Below are 19,446 nucleotides of genomic sequence, written 5' to 3' on the forward strand. Positions count from 1 at the left end.
TCGAGTTAAGATTTGTTTTAAGTTCACTTTTAAAATGTCTGGCTTGTGTGGAAAAACAAATGAGGGTGCAGGACCAGAAGGATGTAAAAATGTTAATTCCACATCTTCACTTTGATCGTCCTTTGATAGAACACTTGCCAGCCACCAGCGTCGATCATATTCACAGGTAACATAACCTGATATTTCATCCATTGACAATCTTTTACCTCCTTCAACTATTTCTTCCATGCAAAAGTTGTCAGAAGAGGAATAGATCTTGCACTTTATTTCAGTTGAACTGTGAGGAATGAAAGTATGAAACTGTTGTGTTCCTTTAATAGTTTCAGCTTCTTTCAGTCGAAATTTCAAAAAAGATTCTTCTTCTGAATAATCCTCGTTTGTGCAATAGTTAAATTTTATTCTCGGGATATTTTGTTCACTCCAAAGAAACAGTTGTAAAGGGGTCATAATTTGTTCATCAAACGGTCTTTGCAAGCTTGCTTTTGCTGCAAGCCTTTTGACAGTCCCTCCTAGGCCATCACATGTACCTTTGCCGTGAGCAGTGGCAAAAAAATGCCATTCTGTCTCAATTCCAAAATCATTTTGATGATTGCAAATACTGATGAAGTTTTTCCTATTTTTATATTGCGCAGCTGAGCCATCGGAGAAATAATAGATCTTTTTCAAACTGGGCAAAACTTCACTTTTTAAATAAGATATCAATTTCCTTTGAAATAAATGGACTGCTACCGAGTCGTGAATCAAGCATTCTGATATTATTACAAAGCTTGTATACTTAATTTCTCCTTTCTCATTGTAATAAACAGCAAATGGATGCACAGTAGCTTGGTCATTATTTCAGTGGAAAGACTGTGCCTCGTCTTGGACCACAAAAGAGTAGTTTTCTGAAAAGTCCAAACTTACAACTGCTTCATCCTCTTGAATGTTTTCTTTCAAATCTTTGTAGAACTTTGATTGCTGACGGGATATGAATGAATGCTTCTTTAGTCCAACAAGCTGTTCACAAAAACTGTCCACAAATTCTTCTACAGTCTTGCAAAATGTCTCAAATGTACACCTATCCACAGAAACCCATTGTTTGTATGTGATGGTCTCTATCATCCCCTCTTCAAAGTGGTTCATAAGTACTTCTTTTAGTTTTAATACTCCTGGACATTTTACACATTTGTTTAGGTAGCAGTCAGGGGTATTTTCTTGACACATTATTTGTGACAAACATTGTTTGTAATCACCAAGATCAGTAGCTTCATCAATCTTCACCTCTTTCAGCTTTCCTCCGACAATCATTAATTTTACATTCTGGTGCGTTGTGCACACGCAAACAGAGTGAGTTCCATTTCCCCCAGCCAAGATACAATTTTTCGGTCTTAAATCAGCGAACTTTGAGAAACCAATTTTCACAGCTGATTCTGTCTTTTTGAACAGTTCAAAGCATTCTTTTAAATTTAATAAAACCAGTCTCTTTTGCACATGTTCTTTCTTTCCATTTACTTTCATCGCTACAAAATCTTTCTTGCCTGGCATAATTCGACTCACATCATCAGAGTTGTAAAAGGCTTTGACTTTATCTACAACATTCTGGTCTAAAGTTTTTCCTGGCTTTGGGTCTGGACATGACATTATTCCCTTTTCTTTAACTAGCGATTTAGCTTTTCTGGCCATCCTATTACTGACACCAAACTCGATTTCAATTTTTTTTACAGTCCAACTTTTAGGTAATGTTGTAAGTATCAAGAACTTCTCACTTTTTTTTGTAGTTTTCTGAAATTTTTCTTTCAATTGCGCAATCATTTCTGAATCTGGGTTAACTTGCTCTTCATCCTCAAAGAAGCTCGTATCACCGACCAACTCAGTAGTGAGCTTTTTAGTAACCTTTTCCAATTTTTTTACACAGTAAGCAGGTGAATGCAGCCTTTTTTTTGTAATGGGTGATTCTTCAATGTTCTCTAGTGATTTGTTTAAATACTCCAATGATAAATTAGGGTCAGTGAAGTTAGTGTCCATTTGAGAAGTCGATGGATTATCCAACTCAACAGATTCCAAATCATTTTTATCTCTTAGAAGTTGCTTACGACAGCTGTCACAAATTTTCATCCCAGGCCTTATTTCCCTTTTGATTTCGAACATCCATACTTGTACTGGTCTCAGACTTTTTATAACTTTATGATTGCTTTTCTCATACGGATTACAACAATAAATTGTTGTAAACCCTGTACCAGATTTTTTATTCCTTTCCATCTCAAGTTTGGCATTACCAAACAACTAACTACATTTAAAACCAACAACTAATTGCAAAAACAAAAACTGTTAAACACACACTTAACCTTTAAACTCACAAATCACTTCTCACTAGTGCAAAAGAAGATAACTCACTGCCTGCTCTGGCTCTGACTGAAGCAAAAGTAAGCAGGAAGTGATTTCAAGTCTGTACTTGTTCATACATGTGGAGACATGAAAAGAGCACAGCATCTCACACACAACTCCCCCCCCCCCCCCCCCACCACCCAACTGACTCACACAATCTACTGCAACCTATAGTAATTATACACAAACAAAAACATCTGTAAATAATGGATTCTGTATGTCGTATGTTTTAATTTTATTAGTGGTTATTCTAAAAAAATTAATTATGTACACAATTAAAATTGCTGATAGGTAGTGATTTTTCTACTAAATATAAATTTTTATTAGGCCTATAGGTTAAATTGGTCACATAAGAAAAAATTTTGCTTTTTAACCAACTTTATCATAACAATGCATTGGATGATAAATCCTTTAACTTACACAGTGCCAAGTTTTACCTGATAGGCTAATAATGAAATTTGTGTGTTTTTCAACTGTAATTTTAATGTTTGGATGTGATCCCACTAAGATCCCAAATTGAAATTTTGTATCCACCTTAGTAATTATATCAAGAATTCATGGTGTTTTTTTGAAAATTTTTAATCATATGCGTTTTTTGGGATTGGCTTTTGAAATTTTGAGTTTGGGGGGTTGAAATTTTAATTACTTGAAATACTGTCATGTTGTATATCAAATTAAAGCAAATTTAATCCTGAAAAGAATGGTTTTTGTTTTACCTCTCTATCTTTATTCTTTCTTGAGATATTAAATAAAACGTAAATCCCTTAAAGCGCAAAACCGCGCTTTTTTTGGAACTTTAAAATAAGATAACAAAAAAACGAGATGAGATAAAATTTTTTTTTTCATATTTAAGCTTCTTTCTCATAGATGTATCTAATGTAAAAAGATCAATCCTGTAAAAAATGGTGAGGTAATTGGTATTTGATCACTTGACATGGATTGACCCGCCTACATGCATATGAAATAAGTTTTTTTATTATATTTTTCTATATTTCAAGAGCTTTATTGTCTTAAAAAAGGGGGATTGGCTCTAGCTGTGTTGCGTAGAGCAATATTTTTACGCAGCTGGTTAGACAACTTATTAAAATGTTAGCTTGAAAGTTTTTATTTACTCTGTACTGTTTGAGTCTAAGATATTTTAGTTCAAAATAAAATAATTATAATTATGAAAGTGTTTAATTATTACCTACAAAAATATACCATAAAATCATTGAACAGGGTCAACGGTTTGGTTTAAGTACCATATATTTTTTTATATTCAAGCTATGATTTTTCACCACTTTTCACATCATCTTCAATAGTTTCTGAGGAGAAAAAAGTTGACCAAACACTTCAAATGTTCGTGTAATAATTTATTTAAATGGATTTAATTTCAAGGGGTTAAAGTTAGCCATGTTGGCAGGTAACTTTGACCCCCGATAAAAATATGTGTTTAGCCTTATACAAGTAGCCTAGTGTTAAATTAATATTTGTCTGTATTTAGTAAATACAAACATCTCTGGAACAGTAAGGTGTAATATAAAATATAATACATAATTAATAGCTATTAATACACAGCATAAACCTGTGTGAAGGGGCCAAAGTTGGCCTGAATGACTGTAATCAAAAATCCTAAAGAAGCTCAAGCAGGTCGTTAAAAAGTAGATTCCTCCAATGTTAATTCGATATTCGATATTGAAGATATCTATATTTGATAGGCTGGAATCGTTATTGATATCTAATATCGATAGATTGCTGATATCGCAACAACCCTAGTTAAAAGTGTTCCGGATAAGAGAGGCTTACCAAGAATTCAAGAAAAGCCATCCCGATATAAATATAGGCAAATCTACCTTTTTTTCTCTCCGTCCTCCATACATCATCAGAGTGGGAGATACCCCTCACGATGTTTGTATTTGCAAATATCACTTCAACGTTATAAATTTAGTTGAATGTATTGGAAAAGTTATTCCTACCTTTCCTCAGTGTCACAAAGAATTGCTACAGAATATAAGCTGTAATGTAGCTCAAGAAAGTTGTATGATTGGGGATTGTAAAACATGTAGCAACTGCAAGCTTGATAGAGTAGGCCTGGATTCAGCACTTTTAGGGAGAACTATTACATGGAAACAATGGGAAGATGTTGCAGGGCGCCCCATTTTGAAGCAATATTCAGGCAGTTGTGATTCTGCTATTAAAGTTCTTGAACAAAAATTAGCCCACTTTAAAATACATACTTATGTAAAACGAGTTCAGTCTGATTACTGCAAACAACTTAAGGAAAAGATAAAACCAACAGAGGCAGTTTTACAGGTCGATTTTGCTGAAAATTATGCACTGATCAGCCAGGATGAAGTTCAATCCGCACACTGGAACCACAGCCAAGTTACTGTGTTTACGTGTTGTATCGGGCAAGAACAGAAATCGGTGAAGTCTTATGCAGTAATCAGCAATGACAGATCCCATTCCAAATATTCTGTTTGGACTTTTCTTCGTAGCGTGATACAAGATATTAAAAGATCTCATGAAATTGAACATTTGTACATATTTACAGACAATTGTGCAGGTCAATTCAAAAGTAAATATACCTTGTTGAACCTGTGCTTTTTCTTGGACGACTTTGGCACCTCAGCAGAATGGAATTTTTTTGCCAGCTCCCATGGAAAAGGTGCTATGGATGGAGTAGGCGGTGTCGTACTCCAAGACATGTATGGACTGCAGTCAAATCAAGGAGGGTACTTATTTCAAATGCTGCTGAATTTTATGACTACACAAAGAATTCCTTGATTAATGTCAAATGTTTGTACGTTGACAAGAGTGAAATTGACTCAAATGTTCCTTTTCTAGACAAACGGTGGGAATCAACCATGGCCATTCCTAAGATACAATCTTGCCATCATTTCCAAGCATACGACAAAGAGGATATACTAGTAGCTAGGACATCCACTTCTCTCATGTGTATTTAAAAACAATGAAGAGGAACAGGATGAAACACCGTTAAATGTACGCAAGAGGTTGAAGTTCCACGATGTCTATTCTTCCTCAGAGGACTCTGATCCTGATGAAGTTTTAAGTGCCCCTCTACCTTCACAGATTAAAGGCAGGCCTACAAAAATTGAAAAGTTGGATGTGAAGTCAGGTTCATTTTTTCTTGTAAAAGTTGCCAGTGATATGAAAAAAGGTGCACCGTCCTCAATTGAATATAAGTACATAGCAGCCTGCCAAAATGAGTTGGATGAAGAAGGAGATGTGAAGGTTATGTTTCTGAGGAGTGTCAGCCAGAGGAAAAATGTATTCAAAGCTGATGATGACGATGTCGCTTTTGTGAAGCTGGAACAACTAGTCTGCAAACTGCCTGATCCAGATGTGAAGCCACAAGGAAACAGATTGTAGGCCCTACTACCAGTTTCAATCAGCTGTTGGTGTTGTGGAGAAATGACTGATGTTTGAGTAGGCCTACATTATTAGTGTTATATTTTAAGCAGTTTTTACTCTTTTAGCATTTAATCCATGATATTTTCCCCCACATAGCAGTCACTTTATTGAGATGTTTTAAATAATGTCTAAATAAAGAAATTCTAAGTTTAAATAAAATGTCTTGAATGGTAATTTATAAGCACTCTTAGTGTACATTCTTTCATGCCTAATCAATTTATATAACATTCCTACTCAAACATACAGGGTGGTTTAAGGTTTACAATTGTAAACCTTACGAATGGTCAGTGTAGAATGACTAAAAGATAATTATTTGTGATAGAATATATGAATGGAGATGCCTTAGATGTAAGCCTAGACCATTGAACATATCTTAGTCAGGACTCTGATTTATTAATTGCCCTAATAACCAATGATATCTGGATCCAGTTTTGAAACTGTAGAATATTTTTCAGTTAAGCGAAGGTTTTTAAGTAGTTAGCCTAAGTTTCAATTAGAAAAAAAGGTTTATTCCATGAAGAAAAGGTTTATCCTAGGAAACAATACAGCATATTAATAGATTAAAACTTGTTTATTACATTTATATAAAACAACTCCGTCAGGTGGCAACACTGTTTTAGCATCAGCTGTGAGTTATTTTGTGCGAGGTGGCTGATGCAATACTTTGTCGTTGTTACTAAAGCTGTCTGCTTACTGCAGTGGGAGGTTATGTGAACGAAGTATGTTTGTGTAACTGTTTGTGTGCGTGATTTATGAAGTATGGCTTTCAAACCAAGTGATACACATTTTGAAGACGATATTATCGAGCTACTAAATAAAAGTATATCGGAGAGGGACAATAATATCGACCTTTCGGATGGTTCTATTCCTACACATGACGATTGCCTATCGGTACGTAGCTTAGAAGACTAAGACAATCAAGATGATGTAATTAATTATGAATTATAGCGTGAGAACATTAGTGGAATCGATGTTTTGGAGGGAAGATCGTGCATAGAAGATGTAAATATCGAATTAGATGTAACTTCTGGTCGTGCTAGTACACCCGTGGTAGCCGACGAAGATGAGGTTCATGTTCGACCAGGACCTTCTAACCTGACTAATATCGAACTAGATGTAACTTCTGATTGTGGTAGTACACCCATGGGAGCCGATGAAATTGATGATGTTTATGATCTGCCAGGACCTCTTAACCGGGCTAAAGTGCAGGGGAGAAAACAACTAAAGCCGCCTAAGGTTCAGAAGAGAAAACAACAAAATCAGCCTAAAGGGAGGAAGATAAAGAAAAAGAAAAAAACTGGGAAGGAGCAGCGTGAAGAGTGGGACGGTGAATGGATTCACGTAACTGAAAATGATCCAGGGCCCGTAAGTAACGTACCTGTGAAAAATATTGAACAAGGAGTTAATTTACACTCACATTTCGATGTGAAAACTAAACCCATCAAGTATTTTCACTTGTTTTTTAATGAGGACCTCCTTTAAAAAATATGTGATGAGACAAATTTATTTGCCAACGAAAGGAAAATAAACAGTGAAAGTCCTAAAAGTAGACTTCAGAAATGGGAGGATGTTACATTAGAAGAAATGCATGCATTTTTTGGGGTAATACTCAATATGGGCCTACATCCTCTACCTGACCTAACTGACTATTTTTCAACTAAATGGGTGAATCATTTTGCATTCTTTTCAGATGTATTCCAGAGGGATAGGTTTTTGCTAATTTTTTGGAACATGCATTTTAGCCACGAAGAAGGAAATGATCGAGACCTAAAGATTAGATATTTGGTTAACCATATGACACAGATGTGTCAAACGTTTTACAATCTAAGCCCCAATGTAGCAGTTGATGAAAGTACTATATCTTTCAAGGGAAAGATAGTATTTAGAGTCTACAACCCCGACAAACCCACAAAATTCGGGTTAAAGATTTTTGTTTTATCTGATTCTGCAAACGGTTACATCTACAACTTCAGTCCGTATTATGGAAAACCGAAGACCTCCCTGAATCTGATCTGCTAAAAACAACCCAAACTGTCGTCAAGTTATGTGAATCCCTTATCAAAGACCCAATTATTCCCCCAATTGGACATCACGTGTTTGTGGACCGGTATTATAATAGCCCACAGTTAGCAAAAGAACTTGAAAAAAGACGCATGCTTGTAACTGGCACCGTAATGACATCCAGGAAACAGATGCCAATCTTGAGCACACAGTTGAATGCAGGCGATATTGAGGGACGCAGGAAGGGGAATATGGGGGTGGTTTTTTGGAAGGATAAACGGGTTATTACTTTGCTTACTACAAAGCACAACGTAAGTAAAGAGCATATGGTTGACGTACCTAGTAAGATTCCTAATGTGCCTCCAACTCTAAAGCCTGAAGCTGTGGCAGAGTACACTAAAAGAATGGGAGGAGTCGATCAAGCGGATCACTTCATCTCCAACTACCAATTTATGCAACGAACAAAGAAATGGTATCGGAAGCTCTTTTTCTGGCTCTTGGATGTGGCTGTCGTGAATTCTTACCTGCTTTACAAATTTGTTCAGGAACAACACAACAACAGCCTAATGACTCACAAGATGTTCCGGGAACGACTAATCGAGGATTTGGTCCGAAGTAAAATAGAACAGAAGAAGAGAGATCGAAGAAAGCCAGGTCGCCAACCACAAGGAAGAATCCAAAGATTGGATGGAAAGCCACATTTTATGAGCAGGAAAGCACCTCTTCGCTGTGTTGTATGCAACAAAAGAAAACTTCAAAAAGAAACAATCTTCTTTTGTAAAACCTGTGACGATCAACCACACCTGCATCCTGATAAATGCTTTGAAGACTACCATACTAAAATGGACTTTTGAAACCAACCTGTAAATATGTAAACTAATCTAATGCATTTTACTTTTGTACCAATAATTATATTTTGATGATTTTGTATATATATATTTTTTTTTATTTCACCCATGTCTTTGAGCTATATTTACGACATTATTACTAATAATAGCATATAATTGTAATTTATTACAAACAAGGGTACTTACATATTATACGGAGGCCACTTATTTTACAGCGCGCTGCGGCGGTTGGGTTAAGTTGGGTTATCATAAATATGTTTGTAGAACTTTCCTAGTTTCGTTATGAATCGAACTATACGAGATGAGTCATAAAAACTTATGATAACCCAACCTAACCTAACCGCCGCAGCGCGCTGTAAAATAAGAGGCCTCCGTATAATACGTAAGTACACAAATAAGTAGGTTTTCTGATTAAAATTTTACAAGCGAAGGACTAATATTTACGTAACAGCGCTCATAGCGTGTGACTCATAGCAAGCGTTTGACGTATATAATCGTCATGCTAATAATTATCATCATAAAAGTCATAAAAAAATTATTTCTTTTATTAAAGTCAAAATAATGGCCTTCTGTTATTAATTAAAAGTAAAAAAACCTACTTTTTTCAAAATCTATTTTTTGACCCCAACCACTTACTGAGTTTGCGTACTGAATAGGGCTTTGAAGGGTTAAATGGTAATTTATAAGCACTCTTAGTATACATTCTTTCATGCCTAATCAATTTATATAAAATTCCTACTCAAACATACAGGGTGGTTTAAGGTTTACACTTGTAAACCAAACCACCCTGTATGTTACGAATGGTCAGTGTAGAATCACTAAAAGATAATTATTTGTGATAGAATATATGAATGGAGATGCCTTAGATGTAAGCCTAGACCATTGAACATATCTTAGTCAGGACTCTGATTTATTAATTGCCCTAATAACTAATGATATCTGGATCCAGTTTTGAAACTTTAGAATATTTTCCAGTTAAGCGAAGGTTTTTAAGTACCTAGTTAGCCTAAGTTTCAGTTTGAATAAAAGGTTTATTCCATGAAGAAAAGGTTTATCCTAGGAAACAATACAGCATATTAATAGATTAAAACTTGTTTATTACATTTATAAAAACAACAACAGATAAGAGCTCTTTTTGGGAAGAATTGCTAAGTAGTTTGCATGCGTAACACCCGTTACAGTAAAAAATCAATATTTTTCTTTAATTAAATAGGATAAATAGTAGTCTAAGCATGGAATAAGTTAAAGAATATGTCAATTTTGGCACTATATGGTTTTTATTTAGTTCCTAATGTTAAATTCACAGAGTTTTTCAGTTAAAGTGAGTTGTAAATGTTAGCAGGCTCAAATTGGTAACACCCGTTACACCCTCTTTTGCAGTACGACTGAGAACTTAGTAAGATTTTTCTTAAAAAATAAATGTTACTACAATGTTCTGGAAACTCTGCTCTTTATTTTGGTGCAGTTTAACTATATTTTTAATTACAATAAAGGTAACAAAATGCAACTAAAAGGTGTGCAAACGTAACACCCGTTACAATGGAATTGCCCTAAACTAGATCAATTATTAATTTGTAATTTAAATGTGTTTGAAGATAAAAACAGAAGGAATATGTTTCGTGAAGGAAAACAAAAGTATCGATATATCGGGGAAAAAATCATTGATAATAATGAATGTTCCAGATAACAGGTCCAACCAATCTCAATTCCAAAATATTTCCACCGTATCTACAACGCAGGGTTGCCACCTTAGGTTAGGGAAAAATCAGGACATATGGCCCCCCTCCCCCAGATTAACATAGACTTAAATGCGGGCATAAGGAACTGAAATCAGGAGTGTCCTGGCAGAATCGGGATGGGTGGCAACCCTGCTACAACATCATTTCCAGCATCAACGTTACAGGAATGAATTAACTTATCTAATTTATCAAAGAATACATATTATTCAAGAGCCATAAGTTAAGTTTTATTAATAATATTAATAACAATTCATGATTGCAGTAGACCTACAATGTATGATTTTGTTCAAGTAAGCCTTTTTTCGAATTTCTGGACTGGACAGGAACTGATTTGACTTAGCTACCTAACTTAGTTCTGAATCAGTTTTCTAGGGAAAGACGGAACATGATTGATTTGAAAATCGCATCAAATACATTTGAATTGTTGAATAACTTACAGTAGGTAAGTTAGTAAGTTATAAGTTAATAGGTTACACCATCACGTTTGTTACCTCATAAGCACATGCTAAAAGAAAGCTGTTGTAGGTATCATGTTACACATGTAAAAAAATAGCCTAGATGGCAAGCAGGGCAATATTAATAGCATAAGAATGGTTTAAGCTCACTTGGGCAACCATAAAATACTATCACAGAAAAATTTACTGACTCCGGTCAAACTTATCAATAAACTAAGTTGCAATATGACATAGGTAAGTTTAGGCCTAGGCCTAATTTTTGGAAATAGTGAGGAGCAATTCTCCATAAAGGTTCATAATGTATAAATAAATATAAATAAGCTTAGGCCTAAGACAAAGGGACGGACACCATCAAAGGAAGGATTGTACACTCAAGACCCTGTTTTATTTCAAATGGTGACAATAATTGTCACTGAAATATCTAACCCTTACTAAGTTACAGACTAGGCCTAATCATTAGTCTGTACAAGTTAAAGCAAAGCCACTAAGTTATCAGATTACCACTAGCCTAGTAGAATATGTACCTAAGTTACATCACTTCAAACCTAATGTAGCCTACATACAAATTGCATTTCTGTAAGTTAGTATAATATACTTGAAGTATATTATACTTTAAGTTAAACATAAAAAAATTCCTAACGGAGCAGAGTTCCGCCATAACCTCAATAGCCTATGCACCTTTTTTTTAACACAATAACATAACACATCCCAGGAATATATTGGATTTAGCATAGTGTTAAATTCCTCATAACTATAACAGCAAAAAAGGATAATACAATTTAGGCCTACTACAACAGCGGTCTAAAAAATAAGAAAAACCGACACGCACCGAGCGGAGACATACCTATGCCGTGCCTATTATTACCTAAAAAAAAGGAGACCTTGCCGGTTCCGGTTGGCGTCCGTCACGCGTCACGAGTCAGCGTCAGACCGTCACCGGCGTCACCGCCCTTTTTTCGTCTGTCTAGAAACGGGACAGCGGAATTTGAAATCGGAACGACGCTTCCCCCACTACTGCCACAGCGAGCGTTTCAGGGCAGGAATTGGACTAGCCAACTGCGCATGCGCAAACCGTAAAATTGAGCTGATCTCAAATGAACGACTCTCACACAATTGAAGCAAAAGAGTTGTTTACTGTTCTGTCGTTCTTTTATCTGTCTGCCGCTGCCCCTGCCGTGACTTGTGTGAACCTGGCAATAACTTGGCAATAAGTAGTGCGCGCGCCACAAAAAATCTATTGCTGGCCGTTTTGCGGCAAAATACGTCCGCGATGCATATTACCGATGATGCCAACAGATAGAGGACACTTTAACGGACACGACAGTATCAACATTATGTACCTGGGGAGTAGTATAAGGGGGGTAAAATCGGCAAAAAGTAGTGCGCGCGCTACAAATAATCTATTGCTGGCCGTATTGCGGCAAAATACGTCCGCGATGCATATTACCGATGATGCCAACAGATAGAGGACACTTTAACGGACACGACAGTATCAACATTATGTACCTGGGGAGTAGGATAAGGGGGGTAAAATCGGCAAAAAGTAGTGCGCGCGCTACAAAAAATCTATTGCTGGCCGTATTGCGGCAAAATACGTCCGCGATGCATATTACCGATGATGCCAACAGATAGAGGACACTTTAACGGACACGACAGTATCAACATTATGTACCTGGGGAGTAGTATAAGGGGGGTAAAATCGGCAAAAAGTAGTGCGCGCGCTACAAATAATCTATTGCTGGCCGTATTGCGGCAAAATACGTCCGCGATGCATATTACCGATGATGCCAACAGATAGAGGACACTTTAACGGACACGACAGTATGAACATTATGTACCTGGGGAGTAGTATAAGGGGGGTAAAATCGGCAAAAAGTAGTGCGCGCGCTACAAATAATCTATTGCTGGCCGTATTGCGGCAAAATACGTCCGCGATGCATATTACCGATGATGCCAACAGATAGAGGACACTTTAACGGACACGACAGTATCAACATTATGTACCTGGGGAGTAGTATAAGGGGGGTAAAATCAGCAATAAGTAGTGCGCGCACCACCAAAAATCTATTGCTGGCCGTATTGCGGCAAAATACGTCCGCGATGCATATTACCGATGATGCCAACAGATAGAGGACACTTTAACGGACACGACAGTATGAACATTATGTACCTGGGGAGTAGTATAAGGGGGGTAAAATCGGCAAAAAGTAGTGCGCGCGCTACAAAAAATCTATTGCTGGCCGTATTGCGGCAAAATACGTCCGCGATGCATATTACCGATGATGCCAACAGATAGAGGACACTTTAACGGACACGACAGTATCAACATTATGTACCTGGGGAGTAGTATAAGGGGGGTAAAATCGGCAAAATTAGTGCGCGCGCTACAAAAAATCTATTGCTGGCCGTATTGCGGCAAAATACGTCCGCGATGCATATTACCGATGATGCCAACAGATAGAGGACACTTTAACGGACACGACAGTATCAACATTATGTACCTGGGGAGTAGGATAAGGGGGGTAAAATCGGCAAAAAGTAGTGCGCGCGCTACAAAAAATCTATTGCTGGCCGTCGTCCGCGATGCATATTACCGATGATGCCAACAGATAGAGGACACTTTAACGGACACGACAGTATCAACATTATGTACCTGGGGAGTAGTATAAGGGGGGTAAAATCGGCAAAAAGTAGTGCGCGCGCTACAAAAAATCTATTGCTGGCCGTATTGCGGCAAAATACGTCCGCGATGCATATTACCGATGATGCCAACAGATAGAGGACACTTTAACGGACACGACAGTATCAACATTATGTACCTGGGGAGTAGTATAAGGGGGGTAAAATGAGCAATAAGTAGTGCGCGCACCACCAAAAATATATTTGCCAGCAATAGATTTTTTGTAGCGCGCGCACTACTGTTTTCCGATTTTACCCCCCTTATACTACTCCCCAGGTACAATTTGTTGATACTGTCGTGTCCGTTAAAGTGTCCTCTATCTGTTGGCATAATCGGTAATATGCATCGCGGACGTATTTTGCCGTAATACGGCCAGCAATAGATTTTTGGTGGTGCGCGCACTACTTATTGCTCATTTTACCCCCCTTAACCTACTCCCCAGGTACATAATGTTGATACTGTCGTGTCCGTTAAAGGGTCCTCTATCTGTTGGCATAATCGGTAATATGCATCGCGGACGTATTTTGCCGTAATACGGCCAGCAATAGATTTTTTGTAGCGCGCGCACTACTTTTTGCCGATTTTACCCCCCTTATACTACTCCCCAGGTACATAATATTGATACTGTCGTGTCCGTTAAAGGGTCCTCTATCTGTTGGCATAATCGGTAATATGCATCGCGGACGTATTTTGCCGTAATACGGCCAGCAATAGATTTTTGGTGGTGCGCGCACTACTTATTGCTCATTTTACCCCCCTTAACCTACTCCCCAGGTACATAATGTTGATACTGTCGTGTCCGTTAAAGTGTCCTCTATCTGTTGGCGTAATCGGTAATATGCATCGCGGACGTATTTTGCCGTAATACGGCCAGCAATAGATTTTTTGTAGCGCGCGCACTACTTTTTGCCGATTTTACCCCCCTTATACTACTCCCCAGGTACATAATATTGATACTGTCGTGTCCGTTAAAGGGTCCTCTATCTGTTGGCATAATCGGTAATATGCATCGCGGACGTATTTTGCCGTAATACGGCCAGCAATAGATTTTTTGTAGCGCGCGCACTACTTTTTGCCGATTTTACCCCCCTTATACTACTCCCCAGGTACATAATATTGATACTGTCGTGTCCGTTAAAGGGTCCTCTATCTGTTGGCATAATCGGTAATATGCATCGCGGACGTATTTTGCCGTAATACGGCCAGCAATAGATTTTTGGTGGTGCGCGCACTACTTATTGCTCATTTTACCCCCCTTAACCTACTCCCCAGGTACATAATGTTGATACTGTCGTGTCCGTTAAAGTGTCCTCTATCTGTTGGCGTAATCGGTAATATGCATCGCGGACGTATTTTGCCGCAAAGCGGCCAGCAATAGATTTTTTCGGGCGCGCGCACTACTTATGGCTGGAGTTATTGCCAGGTTCACACCAATCCTGCCGTGCCCCAGCGATTGTAGTTTTCAAAGTCTTTAAGCTGTGTTTTTTTAAAAATAATTTGAGGTTTTATCGAAGTATCGTATGTTTTGAAGTCGGATTTAAGTGTATAAAAGAGTGTTTATTGTTATGCGTTCTACCGTGCCATCCCCGTGCACCCTTGTAAGTTAAAGTTAGTTTTTATACAGTAGGCCTAATCTTTAAAAGTGTTTGTTGTGTTTTGTTCCAAGTGTTGTCCAAATAAAACAAGGATACAGTTTCTTAATTGGGCTACACTAATATCGATTGAAACTATCGATTCGATTAGTAAACTGCGATTTTTTCACCATCAACAAGTTTGGTTAGTTAGGTTAGGTTATGATAGATTAATTTTATAATAGACATTATATTTTAAAATATCGATTATTAATCAATATTTCAATTTGATAGTTCCAATCGATATTAGCGTAGCCCAGTTAAGAAACTGTTGTACCCCTGTAGGGTCACACAGTTAGGACTACCGACATTTCCCATAAACATTGCAAAAGGACGAATCTTATAATTATATAATTATTTGATATATCGTTTGGTTAGTTAGGTAAGGTTAACCTAACCTAACTAACCAAACGATATATCGAATTAAACTAAATAATCAATATTACTGATTCGGTTGTTTGTGCCAACAAATATGGAAGTGTACCCACTGTCTAGGCTGTGTGGTAAAAGGCACTTACAAAGTAAGTTACCAAGCGGTGTACCTTTCATATTAGAAACCCTTGGGCGAGTTGTATAGACCGTCAGCTGTGCTGCGGTTACCATAGGTTCTGGCGCACACCGCTTGGAGCACCACGGTAGTTACGGCGTACGCGCTACGTAAACTACAGCGGTGTGCGCCGGAACCTATGGTAACCATGGCAACCGCAGCACGCCTGGTAGTCTATATTTAATTCTTTTTGTCTATGATTATACTTGCTACTCATACACACATATAGTCTCTAACTTAATAAGAATGCTGTAACCTTTTGAACGAGGCATTTCCTCACGCTGTTGTAATAGTCAGAATATTAAAACATCGTTTGTTTAATTTAAATAGCGGTTTGTTTGAAATTATTTAGAGTAACATGGCCATGAGAAACATGCTATTTGAAACTCCAACGACAGGAAAATATACATTAAGTTTTATAAACGATTAAACTGTAGGCTAGTTATTTGTAGCGGCCATAAACTGTTGTCCCGTTACCTACTTTTAGGAATAAACAATTTGTCCTCTACTTACTTAGTGATGTAAAAATCATTATACAGGTTGTTATGGTCATTATTATAAAGATCAAAATAACTAGGCCTACAATTTATTCTTTAGTTGGGGTAATTTTGATGAAACAAATAACAATACATTTACAGTCTTCATTTTATGCTAGAATGTTTTACTATAAACAATGTAGGCTATTAAGAACTGCAGTAAAGTCCTTTAGAGAACCTGCAATATCAGTACCTTCAATATAGGCCTATATTGGGTGAAATATCAGTTCGTTATACAAATAGTACTTTATATTATTCCCTGCGATATAAATTCCAAATTTTGTTTTGAGTATTAAAGGTACTGTATCGTGATATGAATATTTAAAGCCATAGATTCTTTTCAAATAGACTTTCACACTGTTCCGTGGTGGTTAAACAAGGTTAGTTCAGTTTGGTTTAGTTAATGTTAATAAAAACCAGGTAACACCTAAATAAATACAGTACAAATTGTTCCAATAGCATCATCATTGGGTTGGGTTAGTGTTGTACAGTTTTCTATCAAAACTGATTGTCAAAAGCGCCAAATTATACCTAGTCGTGTCTTTTCATGAGTAACTTAGCTTATAGAAAAAAGCTAAACGTTTTGTTAATGATACCTTGTTTGTTTATAAACTATAGGCCTACCACTTTCAAAAGAACCTGCGCAGAACCATGGCTGTCTCGCGCATGTAGGGGTGAAGGGTGATGGTGGGGAAGGGCCTGGAGCAGTGGTGGGGATAAGTCGTTGGGGCGAGGTGTCTTTCCCCACCACTCTGACTCTCCTGCTGTCCTGCATGCACGACTCATACAGGTGCGTGGTTTTTTTCTATGTGGTAGGCCTATAAGCTAACATAACCTAAACGCCGCAATGGTCTGTAAAAGATTGGCGGGTGGTCCTCTTTTTAAAAAGACCCATAGGCTAACAGATTAATAAGCAGGCCTATTTCTTAATCAATATATTTTATATAAATTTGAAGCTCTTGTCAGTAGGCCTATTAATTTATAGAAACTGAAAATTTGATAGGATAGTATAATACATTAAAGTTTCTCTGCAGAACTTTACCCCATAACATTGCTGTTGCAGTGCAATGTAATTTTCAGAATCAGTCTTCTTCGCTTTGTATTTAGGCTAAGTAAAATTGATTTTCCTTGCTGCATATTAGGGAACATTATTACTATGTTTAATAGCCATGATAAGGTACAGTAGACTCCCTCTTATTCGGACACCTTTTAACCTGACATCGGTTAAACCAGACAACACTCGGTGGAAATTACATCTCTTAAGGCCTATTTTCCTTGGAGCGACTGTAGCGATAGTCGCACAGCGATTATCGCTCAGCTACTATAGCTGACAAGGCGGCCGTTTTGCTTAGAGCGATTGATCTTCGGTCGCACAGCGATTTTTCATAGTTAGTTAAATATCAGCACTCACAATGGTGAAGTCATGAGTGCGAATTGTAAGTCATTAAAGCGTCTCCTCTGTGAGGATTTAGGAGACGAGGCTCCACTCGACCCTAGTGGAAGTATCAATGGACGATCGATTGAAAATACATAGTGATACGTAGGATTAGGGATGGATACGTATCACTAGAGGTCACTAGATAGGACATAAATAGAAAACTGTAGTGATATCAATGAAAAAATATATTTATATAAATAAAAAAATAGTGATATCAATAAGAGTACATGAATGTCGGAAAATAAAACCTGGAGTCTAAATTTAAAAAAAAATATTCATACAAAAACTGACACAGTATTAACGCCCACACTACGTAAATAACACATAACAACTTGGAACAGTCAAGCATTTTATATTTAATAAATTTGAATAGACGTAAATTACCTTAACAAATTAAAACAAGTCGTCTGTTTCTACTAAAATTTAATTTAGAAAATGAAATTAATGTGTAATGAAATATAACCAAAACAGTAGAATCGTAACAGCACATGAATAGAAAAAATTATTTGAACAAAAAAGTAAATTATGGTTAATTTAACCCCTATTATGTGCCTACTGAGTGAAGTGCACTGTTTTGAGGTTCTGCGCATCAGTCGCGGCGCGATTATCGCTCAGACTGGTCCCCGGGGCAGTGGTCCACGACTCTTACGATAGTCGCTCCAAGCAAAACAGGACAACGCAAACTCCGTCAGAGCAGTGCCCGGCTACTATCGCGGAGCGATTATCGCCATACGACTATCGCTGCAATCGCTCCAAGCAAAATAGGCCTTTAACCGGGCAATTTTTATCAGCACATCGGTTTAACCGGACTAGGTCGGCAGGAAGTGGGAGGTAAGCGTTACTGAAACGACTGTTCTTGTGTTAAGGATATGAGAACAGTGATTATGCTCTACTACATTTTAGTCAAATACTGTATATACAGTATGCATTTAAACGGTCAGTTTTAATGAGTTTGTGGGACGTCAGTTTAACGAGAAAACCCATTATCCGGACTGACCTCGGTCCCGAGAGTCTGGATAAGAGGGAGTCTATTGTACTGTACATTTTACTATGTTATAGTGACACGAAAAAAAAAATAACAGCCAAAACTTCATGCAATAACCCCATAGTACCACATACAATAAGTTTACTAGTGTGAACTACGCTGTAGGCTTCACATTGAATGTGTTGCCCATGTTTATTAAATTAACCTAAAACAGAGTTTTTTTGTTACAGAGTCATTGATTGAGGTGCTGGTGAACTGATTGAAGACTTAAAAATGTTTTGTTATTAGTGTGAGGTGTGATAGTACAGACTGTTGTGATAAATTACCACTGTTTATGATTTACTTTATATGTTTTAAAAATAAATGTTCTACATAAACTATTAAAATTGAATGATCATTTACAATGCCACTATTTCCAGCTGTAATAATTTTTTTTATACTTCTTTTAATTATTTTTTACTTTGTTTCTAAACATAAGTTCTGATGTAGTCAATATTTGCATAATATGCACTTTAAAAATATAAAATAGTAAACACAACAGCTTTTTATATACCATTGTTATTATTTATTGGTGTTAGCGAATTTCCCATATAGGGAATAAGCTATTACCGTAGTACTCATGGTAAGACCTGGACGCGGGACCGATTTACTTTTTCATTTTGAGGTCCCTAGAGGCCAAAAACACCATCCGTTCAAATTCATATATATATATATATATATATTTATATATATATATATGTGTCCGTTAGCGCGATAACTCGAACAAAAATGATACGATTTTGATGAAATTTGGTACAAACGTGTAAAC

At 37.1% G+C, this 19,446-nt stretch overlaps 1 long non-coding RNA gene across 1 annotated transcript; it reads left to right on the forward strand.

Annotated features, from left to right (window-relative positions):
* Positions 1 to 14,942: 14,942 nt before the first annotated feature.
* LOC128987465 (uncharacterized) lies at positions 14,943 to 18,986 on the forward strand. The gene is made up of 3 exons (XR_008490242.1): positions 14,943 to 15,099; positions 16,834 to 17,005; positions 18,869 to 18,986. It is a non-coding gene; the product is annotated as an uncharacterized LOC128987465 (long non-coding RNA).
* Positions 18,987 to 19,446: the final 460 nt, after the last annotated feature.

This window comes from Macrosteles quadrilineatus, unplaced genomic scaffold, assembly GCF_028750875.1.
Source record: "Macrosteles quadrilineatus isolate MER2022 unplaced genomic scaffold, UCM_ALF_1.0 Scaffold_2__2_contigs__length_208266976, whole genome shotgun sequence".
Taxonomy (NCBI): Eukaryota; Metazoa; Arthropoda; class Insecta; order Hemiptera; family Cicadellidae; genus Macrosteles; species Macrosteles quadrilineatus.